The sequence below is a fragment of the Armigeres subalbatus genome, chromosome 3 (genome assembly GCF_024139115.2).
Source record: "Armigeres subalbatus isolate Guangzhou_Male chromosome 3, GZ_Asu_2, whole genome shotgun sequence".
Taxonomy (NCBI): domain Eukaryota; kingdom Metazoa; phylum Arthropoda; class Insecta; order Diptera; family Culicidae; genus Armigeres; species Armigeres subalbatus.
The window spans coordinates 267,121,687-267,135,143 of NC_085141.1; the positions used below are offsets into that span (position 1 = coordinate 267,121,687).

The 13,457-nt window shown below is 38.6% G+C and overlaps 1 protein-coding gene across 10 annotated transcripts in view; it reads right to left on the reverse strand.

Moving 5' to 3' along the window:
• Window positions 1–5,543, reverse strand: part of LOC134224115 (bromodomain-containing protein DDB_G0280777) — a 379,875-nt gene extending 374,332 nt beyond the window's left edge. For 5 of the 10 annotated variants that reach the window (XM_062703367.1, XM_062703372.1, XM_062703371.1 and 2 more), the window contains exons 1-2: window positions 4,932–5,543; window positions 4,175–4,778 (exon numbers count right to left, since the gene is read on the reverse strand). The gene's annotated coding sequence lies outside the window, so the exon portion shown is untranslated. Of the gene's footprint in view, window positions 1–4,174; window positions 4,785–4,931 lie in introns of those variants that run through there. The other 5 variants (XM_062703369.1, XM_062703368.1, XM_062703364.1 and 2 more) reach the window with 4 other exon arrangements.
• Between the last annotated feature and the right edge of the window lie 7,914 nt (window positions 5,544–13,457).

Sequence of the window (13,457 nt, forward strand, 5' to 3'; positions counted from 1 at the left end):
TTTGTTTTGGCCTTTTTCAAAGTGTCATAAATTGAAGTGATTTAATTCAAAAAGTGAATTCCAATGCATATTTATACAGTAAATTTAATCTATTTTGAGGCTTGATGACGATTGCCATTAAAATTTTAGCGCGAATTTTTTTTTCTTCATTTTCCAATCGGCTGCGAAATTCGGTTGTAGGCACCTTTATTGGTTATCGGTTATGGTTATTTTATTGACAAATCATTCAATATCGTTTTAGTTGACTTATTTCAAATGACGTTTTTATGCAGTTTTTTATAAATACTTAGACAAAATTTATTGAAATAATGAGTTTAATTCATATTTTTGATCTTCGAGTATGTATGTCTAGTTATTTTATCCACACTTTTTGGAATAAATCGTTGACTGATTTTCTTGCAACAAGTTTCATTCGACGGGGAATCCTATCCCATTGTTTCCTATTGAAAATTGGTCAGATCGGACCATGGGATCAAAATTTATGGCCAAAATATTAATTTTTGAAATCACGAGAAAGGCACTATTACCGCTAGGGTGATTAATCAGGATTTTTTTGACTGTGAGATATATAAAAAAACATTAATCAATGAAAAATTGAAACCCATTTACCTAAAGTGCTATTTTAGACTTTTCTTATGTAATTTTTTTCAATATCCTCCCTAATGCACCGATGGAGGCATCATTACTACTGGGTGAATAGATCTGATTTTCTTAGTGCCTCCTGTCTATTAGAATGAATAAATTATTCCTTTTCTTTAAATCTGGGTGGTTTCTATTCATGCTTCTTTATTTTTAGCTGAGTTTTCAAGAGTGCCCACAACCGAACCACAAAATTGAAATGTCCAAAAATGTCAGATTTGCAAAATTGTCAATATTTTTTTTTCAAACCTATGAAATTAAACTATTTTTTTTTTTCGCTAGTAGTGAGGTTATTAGTCTAGCTTTCCATTGGTATACAAATATCGGAATAAGATCAACTAGGGCCAAAGTTATGAATGAAAGACAAAAGGGTGCCCACAACTGAACCTCTTCCCCTACAATGAAAAATTCTACCTCCTCACAGCAATCCCCATAAAAACCTAAAAAGGCCAATCAGCTCAAACATTCAGAGGAAATTTAGAATATGAAACAGAATCGATTCAGTGTGCCGGAGCAAAATCTATTTTTTGAACCACCCTAATTATTAGTTTGCTGCTACCGGTGCCGGTATTTACATTCGCTCTGCAAAATAAATCGGTATTTTCTTTGGCGAAAATCATAATTAGTTTTAAGTTATTACTTGAAACAAGTAACTAATTCAAAAAGTGAAGTTTGATAAGCACCCCCATCAACATTTCGGGTTGCTCCTGTGCAGAAAAGTGTTTGAAAACTTGTTTTTAATTGCGATGTGAGAAGAAGTGAAGTGCAGTGAAACACGCGGAGCGATATAAATATGGCACGATACTGGAGATTTATATCAAAGTTTCAGCCAAATTACACAGGATTCAATGAAAATGTTCATTATGATGGAAAGTAATTTCATAAGCTATGAACAGGTTAGTAATTTGAATTTTTAACTTTAGTATTTCTGGCATTCGTATGTTGGTGGGACAGGGTTGAAGATAAAATGGGGGAGAGCCGTTAGCTGACGGGTGACATACTGATCAGCATCGTGGTACTCTTCCAAATATGCCCTTAAAATAATTGAAACTATCCAAAAATAATTGACAGCTTTTTTTTTCAATTTGTAATTTTGTTTTTGTTATTTGAACGAGTGAAATTTTTGTATTACAGTTATTTTGCAAGCTTTCCAAATATGAGGATTACTCTACGATACACACAAACATTAATGAAGTTTATTTAACCCACACAAAATATTTTGTTCTGAAAAACGCACAACATAGTCGAGTTTTTATATGTGAAACAAGATCTACTCAAAAGATACTTCCGATATATGATAAATTTGAATGTATTCGTTTAATTCTATCAAATGAATGCAAATGTTAGCTACGAGACTTGCATAAAAATGTAAAAATGGCCGAAATCAATATGGCCGCTAATACTTTTTTTATGAATAAGTTGATTGAAGATCTCGAATCGGTTTCAACACATACTCTGGCAAACCTTTTGATTGGTTCTGATGGACATTTGTATAAAGCTTCTGTAATAAGTGGACCAGTCTCAGTTAGAAAGCAACGATTCAGTTGATGTTTTAGGGTGGAGCTCGCTGGAACTTTTTCTTAGCTCTAAATTATTTTAGATTTTAAGATTTTTATGGAATTATATTTCAACAAATTAAACATTTCTGTTCCTCATAAATCATGTCTAATCCAACTGATATTTCATTTGGAATATATTGTATTCGGCTAATTGTAAATATGTAATTTACGAATTATGGCTTCATGCAGTATGAAATTCGTAAAAACGTATAAATGAAACTTTTTAAAATTTTTGATTAATTTATTTCTGACCATCATGTAAACCTATGTGTGTCGATAAAGGACACTCAAAGGCTACAATTATTGAAGTATGTACATATATAAATCAAGGTTGGTGATCCCACTACTGGATCTCCTTATTTACTGATCATATTAATGAACAGACAAATATTGGAGACGTTGATAAGACCAAAATCCAATGGAAACAGGAATCTTGGGATGGCAATGTTGGCCACACTTTATATTGGAGCAGCAACTGACTGGTTTGGAGCAAGACATCGCAGCACTGGCAGATGACGGTGCAACCGCAATAAAGCAATTAAGGAAGTCGACAGTAATTTGAGCTAGCAAAAGGTCAAGTTAGTACCGATAGTTTTCAGTTGTTCTCTTGGCAAACAATAATAATCCATTGCTAATCACTAGATTGCAAATATGCATTAGGTACAATGCATGTTTTATTTAGTGTATGCGGAGAGTCTAATGAAATTCGTTCACAAATGTATGCCAATATGAAAGTAGAAAACAAGAAAAACATACTCGGTAAAAGGTACGTGTTGAGCAACGTGTGTCATGATTCCTCAATTTACACGTACCGTCGTCTAGCACCGTGTCAGGCTTAGTCATTCGTTCTTGATGATTCATTCGCGCTGTGGCCATTACGTTCCGCTGTGGCCAATGAAATGCTAATGGCCGTTATGCGGAAATTCCTTGGACGGAATCCGATGCAATTACCTCGAGTGGCATCTCGCTCATTTCAATCCTTGAAATTAAATATTTTCCATTTCCCTATGACAGTCAGTGTACTAACTTTAGGTGTGAATGCAACATAATACATAGCCTTCTATCTCAATGAAAATAAATACTAAGGTATGGAAATTCATATATTGTGTGCGTGCCTTTCGTGTATGGCGAAAAAGCTTTCACTACTACATTCGAATGAGCTCCCATAAGAAGCCGTGCAAATATGTACGTCACCATTTGCTGTTTACATTTTCCATCATCTACTAATACACTTGCATTTGGTCTTCTTCCTCACCTTCTATCTATTCTCATTGCTTCTATCTCAAAGTAGGAAATACGGTAAAAGCATTCCAAAAACGTCATTCATTACCACCGCCGGGGGGCAGAACTGGAGATAAAAACAACCAAAATCTCGCTCACGCTATTCTTTACGTATGCTGGGCTGCTTGTCGCACTCTCTCATGTCTCTCTTCGCATAAATATGATTAGTCTGTGTGAGTGCTTTTATGCTACGTCCCAAGCATGTCTCTTCATTTTTAACGGTATGCGTTCTTTTAAAGAACATTTTGATATGAGGCAAAGGATGGAATAAAAATTATGCAAGGTTTAGTTTATTTTGTTTTGAAGTTTTTATATTCTTTCTATCATATTAAGGTGAAAACGCGAGGTAAAAGAATATTGGACTCCGAAAAGTTCGTGCTTAAGTCAAGTACGTACGAGTCAAGTACGAGAAACGGTCATGGAATTAAATAGGATAGTACGAACTCGTTTTATGACAAATGATTATTTTGCCGTTTTGGCTCGTGAACTTTTTTATTTGGATTGTCAAATTTTTCTCGGGCGTTCATAATTCTCTAATTGCTTCACCGTCTATCCCTGAAGAATGGATAATCTGGACCGAGAATCGAACTTCCCGGTTCCTAAGGCATATTTCAACTTCAATTGTCTTAAAAAAAATTCAAGCAATATATTTTACTTATCGCATACCCTTAAATTTACCTCGAAATCAGACTGACCTTGAACTTTGTGGATGCTGCGTCTGTGTCCGTCACCAGCTCACGACCACATTTGCGCGCACCGTGCATGCGTTGGTTGAGGAAGGATATCTCTTACGCTTCGTCAGTAGGGCACTGAGATTTCTATTGACCTGTATTCCCAGTCGTGTGTATTTTCGGGAGCAGGATATCCCTAGCTTGTAAACCCGAGTGAGGACGTGCACGTGCGGTTGAAAATTATTCACCTTGCAATTTCCACGGGTCTTAAAAATCGAAAAGTTACACAGTTTTTTTTTCCCGATCAACAAAATAACTAGACGCGAAGCAGATGAAAAATATGCAATAATCGTGTTTCGATCCGGTTTTGGCGAGAGATCGCACTGTTATTCCGTTTCACTTGGACTGTGTAAACATATTTTGCGCTAAACACTGGTTTCTATTTATTTTCCTGCACTCACTATTCTCCCTGCATCGATTAATTTGCACTAAACTAGTTTACTTGTAGCACATGTTATCTATCTCTTCTTTTTTCTCTCGACAAAGCATTGCGAAAAAAGCGATGACTTCAACTTCAACAAGAATTTGATTATCACACTTGATTAAAGAAAAATAATTTCTCTTTGCGCTCAATAAACAGAAACAATCAATTACTGCAACATTTTTTTTGTTATCTCATCGGGGAAAGAAAAGAAATATATTCAACAACAATAAAAGCTAAAAGCAATCACGCGAAAAGAAAATTAGAAACTTTTTTATTGTCGTTCCGAACTTGCAATACCTTCGTGGAGCACAATTTCGCACCAACTCCGATGTATCTCCAATCGGCAATCAACAAAGACAACATACAATCTAGTCACAAAGACATTATCAATTCATCCGCCAGCAATCATCAAAACCAATTAATAATGCACACTTAAGTTTCCCGCAGCTGTAATTGAAACATCAAACACCATTTGGAAAATCTATTACGTTTTTCTGTGGCATGACCCCCCACTGTCAAAATGGTTCACTCTCCAGGAAGTCAGCAACCAGCCCAACAGAGTTCACCAACTCCCCGCACTTGCAATTGAACAGCTCTGCACAAAATTGCATTCACCGAACAGACGAAGGAGGTCTGCGCTCGAATGTGTCACACACGCATCACTGCTTCTGGGCCTCCGATTGTATTCCCCAGCTGGGTGGGCAGATATTCCACGATCAGTCCCAGTCACTTTATGTTACCCGATTTCCCGAAAGGGGGAGGGAGGCGGAGGCGATCGCACCACAATGATACTGTCTATGGCGACAACAACAAAAACAACGACGGAGTAAGTCCAGCAACGAAAACGCGACGACGCTTCACGAACTCTGCTACCAAGCACGGGACCACACGGTGCGTTCCACCCGACAGTCGAACGCCGATTGAGAAAAGCGCCCAGAGAAACGATATGCTGCGCGGTCGAGAGCGAGCTGGTCGGAATGTGGGAACAGTTTTGCCACGAATTATGCGTTTGTAAGATGGGTGACTCATTGATGAATATCAGGTGTTATTTTGTTAGAGTGATTTTAGATTAAGAATCAATGTGAGACAACTCCTCCAATGCTACAACTATGGCGACTCTAAAAACTGATTTTGTTTTTGTGACTTTTTAGCGGTGGCGCAAATGACACAATTGTATGAGCAATAAAAGGTGAACGCATGGTTGTTTGTTTATCTGTTGGTTTCACAAGATGATGTACCTAAAAACTAATTCTATTTCGCTGGAACCCAGCGCATTGTTCCTAACTTTTTTGTGTTGTTCTCCCAGCAGATTATTCTGAAACAATGAATTTGCTGGCTTATCAGTAGTAACTGCATCTTGATAAAGTTTATCACTTAACTGGTAATAAAGCAATACTCATATTATCAGTATTTCAACCAATTTTCAGAATTGCTAAAAATACAGTCAAAGTCGAACGATAGGTTTACAAATGCACAAAAGAACACATAATTTAGCTCAAACCTAGCATGCCAGTCGCACTATTGGAGGATAACTGCTCAAGTATGTATATCTATGTACTCTACACTGAATGTTGGGATTGAGTGATGCACTACCGCTGGTTGTGTTGACTAATAAGAGCAATCAACCGACTAGACCAGCTAAGCAACGACGAGAGACCATCTCCATCATTTCATGCAGCACAAAAATTGCATTTTGATGGAACGTTTTCTTCTTATACTTATTATATATAGCCTGTATCAAAGGCTGACGGTGTCTCTCGCGATTTCTCACAAAGTTGCTTTATTCGTGAGCGAAGCATAATGCCGGTTTGCTCTGAGAAGAAGATCTATGTTTTTTTTGTTGTTATGTTGTTTATGACACTACTACCAAGACGGTAGACTATGCTACTCAAGGGTGTGTGTTGAAGCATATTCGCGTCATAAACGATGTTGGTAGTGCAACTGATCTAGTGAAGTTTAAATGTTGGTGCGACATCTACTGGTAAGTAGTGTTCGGATTTACCAGGACTGCACCACAAGTCTGTAGCATCTATTTTCAGCTGTAATTAACTTCAATTACTAAATAAAAGTCAAAATGACAAAATCTGTTCCTACTCACATATATCGTTTTTCCTTGTAACTTTTTTCAGTTAGTTATGTAGACTTCCCCAACTTATCTCGACCTGTCAAAACCAAAAATTTTCCTAATTCACAATCCAACGGACATGTTTTGTAGGGATATTTACCACCTGCTATCTTTACTTCTACACTGCGCTATAGATGTAGTTTCACTACTTTATTATGCCTTATAATCCAAATATTATATATAATTCGCAACTACTCCACAATTTCCAATCCTAGCTTTTTCTGTTTTCGTTCCGTTTCCTTTTCTTCAAATATATCAACTTATTCAAAATTTATAACAAAGGCGTTAGACTGGCGTTCAAAAAACGGTGTGACCTGCAGCTACGGTTTCGTTACGAGTAGTTTATTGTTTAACATTTATGCAAAAACGATTCCGTCCTGATGGAATCGAATTCCATAAACCGAAAAATATCGAAGTATTGAATAGCAGATTAGAATAAATAATCCCTATTATCTGTACGTACCCAACGATGTTAAAAGCTTAATGTAAAATACTAGCCAGATTGTTGCATACCTAAAATAATTCCATTGCAAACGCGCGGAATTCCTTGACAAATACTCATCAAGTTTTTGAATTTTAAAACTATTTTCCAATGAATATGTAAGTTTTTGTTTCTCTATGTTCAAAAGGGACTTTATCCTTTCCACTTTCTTTTTTCTTCCTTCTCTCTTTTTCGTTCCTACTTTGCCCATCTTCTTTCTCAGGTCTTTTTTTCTTCTTCATATTTCCTCTATTTACCTTTTTTTTCTTTATCCTTCTTCCATCTTTTTTCTCTTTTCTTCTATTTTCCTTCTTATTTCTCCATTTTCTTCCTTATCCTTAATTCTTCTTCTTTTTTATCCTTTCTTTCTTCTTCTTTTTTCTTCCTTTTTCATAATTCCCCCTACTTCCTCTTTATTTCTTCTTTTTCTTTCTTCCTTCTTCTTTCTCCTTTCTTCAATTCTATTTCTCCCTTCTTCCTTCTTTTTTCTTTTCTCCTGCATCCTTCTCCCTTCTTTTATTTCTTTCGCCCTACTTCCGTTTATAGCTACTTTTTCCTTCTCCCTTCTATCTTTTTCCTTTTTTTATTCTTCCTTTTTCCTTACTTCTTTCTCATTTATTCCTTCTTCATGATTCCTACTCCTTCTTTTTTCTCTCTTCTTTCTTTTTCTCTCTTTCTTCCTTCTTCTTTCTTCGATCTTCCTTCTTCTTTTTTTATCTATCTTCTTCCTTCTCCATTCTTCTTTCTGCGTTCTTCCTTTTTCCTTCTTGGTTCTTTCTACTTCCTTCTTCCTTCTTCTATCTCCTTCCTTCCCTTTTCCTCCTTTTCCCTTCTTCTTTCTTCCTCATTTCTTCTTCCTTCTTTCTTTTTCCTTCTTGCTTATTCCTTCTTCCTTCTTCTTTCTTCTGTCTTTCTTCATTCTTTCTTCCTTCTTTCTTCTTTTTTGTTCTTCCTTCTTCCATCTTCCTCCTTCTTCCTTCTTGCTTTTTTTTTCAAGTTCGTTTATTTGGTAGGCTCAGGCGTGTATAACACTTTACGGAGCCATGGTTCTTTGTGATATATACAATCAATATCATTTAATTTTTCAGTTAGTAAGAGAGGGGTAGAAGTCAGCGTACTCGTGGTGACTCGAGGTTAGTTTACAATGTTTAAGGATGGACAGGGCTAAGGATTTGGGATCAGGGAATTTCAGCTTCTCATCCGGGTATTTGGCGTCAGGGACGATGTGGCGTGTCGTCGTGCTCGAGGAATGGTTCGACTGGGAGCATCTTCCGGATGGCAGAGCTATGGTGCTCTACGGAACAGAAAAGCAGAGACCAAACAAAAAAAAAAACTTTGAAGAAAGAAAAAACTATTAGATTTTTGATATCAGAAGCACAAAGAAAACTATGAATGGCCTGCATATAGACCACATCACGAACTCCCAAAACACCCTCGAACTTCCCCTGAAGGGTTGTTCATCTCGGGCCACTTCAGGGTATCCAATAATTGCTCTCTGGAGGCGTCATTTTCCGAGCAGGACCAAACTACGTGATCGATGTCATCATAACCGGCTCCGCACCTACATAAGTTGCTATCGACAAGGTTTATTCTGTACAGATGTGCGTTTAGTGAATAGTGATTAGACATAAGTCTCGACATCATGCGAATGAAGCCTCGACTTAAGTCCTCACCTCTGAACCACGCTCGCCCAGAAACTTTTGGTACTATAGAAAATAGCCACCGTCCAAGTTCGTTGTGTGTCCAATTATTTTGCCAACTTTGAAGAGTACTCTGACGGACTAATGGGAAAAACTCGTTGCTCGAGAATTGTCTATCATAAACCTCACCTTCCTGTGCGCCCACTTTTGCCAGCGAGTCTGTCTTCTCATTGCCGTAGATTGAGCAGTGAGAAGGGACCCAAACAAAGGTAATCTTGAATGATCTTTCGACCAAAACACGCATCATGTTTGTAAGAAAGTAAAACATGCTCTCTTATGTTTGTAAGAAAGTAAGATGCGTGCTTAACGGGTTTTATCGACCGGAGTGCCTCGATAGAACTAAGACTATCCGAGAAGATGAAATAATGGTCTACGGGCTGATTTGAAATTATCCCCAAAGCGAAGTTAATTGCTGCCAGCTCAGCAACATAAACCGAACACGGTTCCTGAAGTTTTTGGAAGGTGGTTGAAGTCACATTGAAAACACCGAAGCCAGTGGATCCGTTGGATGCGAGAACCATCAGTGAAATATCTGTTGTTGCAATTGACATGTTCATATTTTTCAGAAAAAGTGAGGGAATAGATATTTGTCGAAGATGATCTGGTATTCCTTGAATAGCATGTTTCATGGACAGATCGTATACAATTGAGGAACTGTCGTTGGTGAAGTGAACTCTGAGGTGGATTATAACACGGAAGACAAAGATCTGATGATATGTAGTTGAGATAGACTTCTCAGGAATCTTGAACGACAAGTTAGTTCAAGCATATTATCGAAGTTATGTAAGACAAGTGTGTTACTTGTCCCACATTTGATGAGTATTCTAAGTGAGAGCTCCCAGTAACGGTGCTTTAAAGGAGTGATTCCAGCAAGCACCTCGAGGCTCATGTTATGCGTTGAATGCATGCAGCCAAGAGCAATACGCCAACAACGATACTGAATTCGTTCCAATTTGATCAGGTGGCAATCAGCTGCTGAGAGGAAGCTGAAAGAGCCATACTCTAAAACAGAGAGAATAGTCGTTCTATAGAGTTTGATGAGGTCTTTCGGGTGAGCACCCCACCATGTTACGGAGATAGAACGTAGAAAATGCATCCTTTTCCGGCATTTTTCTATCAAATATTCAATGTGGAGTTTCCAGGTACATTTGGAATCAAACACGACCCCAAGGTATTTAGAAGATAAAGATTGGTTGATGTCATTATTCAACAGCTTGAGTTTCAGTTGAGCAGGATACCGCTTCTTAGTAAACACAACCAACTGAGTTTTTTGCGTTGAAAACTCGATCCCTAAATGTCTGGCCCAAACAGTCAGATTATTCAGGGTACTTTGCAATGGTCCTTGCAAGACAGCTGCACATGGACCTCTTAGAGAGACCACGGCATGATCTGCAAGTTGTCTGAGCGTGCATTGTCCTTCCAAACGATTGTCAATATCTTAGTCAATATAACATAGAAATTATAAAGCAAGGGACCCTTGGGGAAGGCCCATGTAACTATTTCTGGAAGTTGTCAGGGTGCCGAGTGTGAAGTTCATTTGTTTTTCTGACAACAAATTGTACAAGAAATTATTTAAAAATAGGGTAGCCCATTACTGTGCAGATTGTCTGACAGTACTTCAATGGAAACTGGAATCAAAAGCGCCCTTAATATCCAAGAATAGTGAAGCCAATTTCTCCTTGTGCGCAAAAGCCAGTTGTATATCTGAAGAAAGCAACGCTAGACAATCGTTTGTTCCTTTACCTTTACGAAATCCAAACTGAGTATTTGAAAGCAATGCATTTTGCTTCGACCCAATGGTCAATTCTTGAAAGGATCATTTTCTCCAATAATTTTCTCATGCATGATAAAGCATGGCAATCGGTCGGTATGAATTGTGATTAGACGCTGGTTTCCCAGGCTTTTGAATAGCTATTACTTTGACCTGTCGCCATTCAGGTAAGGCTAAATGTTGTACTCATGCGAAACAGTTGTACAGGTCAAGTAATCGTCTTTTTTGCGATATCTGGGAGGTTTTTAAGAAGATTGAATTTGATGTTATCGCATCCCGGAGCAGAGTTATTCGATGAAAGAAGAGACATAGAAAGTTCTAGTATGTGAATGGTCCACCCAAAGAACCGGGATCATTGACTGATTCTCGAAATAGCGGTTCTGCTGGTACGGGAATCTGACAGACCTTTTTGCGAAGTTGAATATCCATCGATTGGAGTATTCTTCACTCTCGTTGGTGGAAGTGCGGTTCCGCATATTGCGGGCCGTTTTCCAAAGTGTTGTCATTGAGGTTTCTCGCGATAGTCCCTCGACAAAAACGTCGCCAGTAGCTACGTTTTTTACCCTTGAGAAGATTTTTGAGCTTTCTTTCAAGCCTCAAATACTCTTCGAAAAGCTCGGACCTTCCGTATTTACGGAAAGCCTTGAAGGCATCAGATTTCAGAATACAACTTAGTACATTCATCATCCCAACCAGGAGTGGCTGGTCTTCATGACGGATGTACTTGAACGCGTCGTTTCTGAGCTTCTAGTACGCTTTTTTGAATCAACTCAATATGGGAATCGATATTCATCCAGCGGTTGAAGAATATCAGTTGATTCAATACCAATGTTTACCGCCGACGCAATTTTTTGCCAGTCAATGTTCTTCGTGAGGTCGAAAGGAACATTAACTGGATCAGATTGTTGATAGCTTCTTTTAATTGTAGTAACCTAGTAACTATCGGCATATGGTCACTACCATGGGGATTTTGGATTACCTTCCACGTGTAATCTAACGATAGTGAATTCTGAACATAAAGACAGATCAATACGGCTTTGTTGGACCATTTGGTCCTATTCGAGTTACTTCCACCAGTGTTCAAATATTCAAATTGAAATCGTCACACAAATCATAGAAAATAGGCGCTCTATAATCGCTGTGCTACGTTTCGCCCCATCCAATACCATGTGTGCGTTCATATCACCCAATATCAATACTGAGATGATAGGAGGGGAGACTGCGCTCCAAAGATGTCAGACGATTAAGAGAGGCATATGGAGGAATGTACACTGAAGCTATGCAAAGATCTTTATTCTTCACATTTACTTGGCATGCGACGATTTCTAAGCCGGGAACAGTCGGAATGGGAATTTGCAGAAGAAGTAGCATTTTTTGATCCCCAAAAGAACGCCACCATAATGATCATCCTGATTCAAGGCGAATAATGTTAAAATCGTGGAAGTTGATTTCATCTTCAGAAGAAAGCCATGTTTCACAGAGTGCGAATATGTCGCAATCGGAATTGCGAATCAAAAACTTGAACACGTCTAATTTATTTTTAAGACTATGACAGTTCCACTGAAGCACAGTGATTGTATCTTGTGTAATAGCCGTATTATCCATCGAAAGATACAATTCCTGCAAGAAGGGGCCATGAAACAGTCAATAGCTTCAGATAACTTTCCACTGTTGGTATAAAGAGGTCAATGATTGACCTCAATGAATTCGGAATATTGAATAAATTCAAAAACGGTCCACAAGGTCCTTAAAGGAGATCAACTCGCTTGACGGGAGTACTTTTTGGGAAGAACGAATTGAAGTTTTTCTTTCATTGATTCTTCCTAGCCGGATGTTTCTTGAAACATCGGTTTTGGGCAATGGCGGGAATGTCTTGCTGCAAGATGGATCCAAAGGAGCAGTGAAGACAGGTTGCTTGGGATTTTAAATAATCCCCATTGCCTTCAGATTTGGGGAAGCTTTATGGATGACTTTTGATTTCTTATGGCGCGATCCCGGGAAGACGGTTGCTTCCTCTTCGGACACGTGTACCTCCGTAGAATCATCCATATCAGCTGTGTCAGAGTCCAATTCGTCAATGCATATGGAATCATAATAATCACTTACTTGAACGGTAGCTGAAATAGCAGCCTTTGCACTGGTATCGGCGGATGTGTCTTGCGCTTTAACCATTTCCGCATAAGTCTGCTTGGAGCGCTGTACCAACGAGCGCTTCACTTTTTGGGTGCGCTTTCTGTACACCGGACAATCTTGCAAAACCATGGGCAGAGCCATACCGAAATAGGTACATTTTGTGGCTTGTTGCTGGCAGGATTCCTCCTGATGTCTTTCGAAACATTTACCACAACGTGGTTTGTTGTCACAAACTCGGCAGTGTGACTAAGTTATTTGCAATTGGTACAATTAAATACCCTTGGTACAAAAAAGACGCACCGGAAACAACATATTCTCTAAATCGACATATTTTGGGAGAATCGAACTGGCAAACGTCACCCGAAGCGAGCCTGACTTTAGAATATACCTTTTGCCATCTACCATGGTTGCTGAGTGCAATTCCTTGCAGTCCAGAATATCCACGGTAGACTCCATTGCGTTCTTTAAGCTGGCCTTTTCCCGCAAGTACATCCTTGCAAGTCAGGCTCGCTGCGTTGATCACACCTTCGATTTTGACCCCCCGCGGGGGGGCCTAAACCAAATATTCTACATTGTACGCCTTGTTCTTTTAGCAATTTCTGTTCGCCACCTG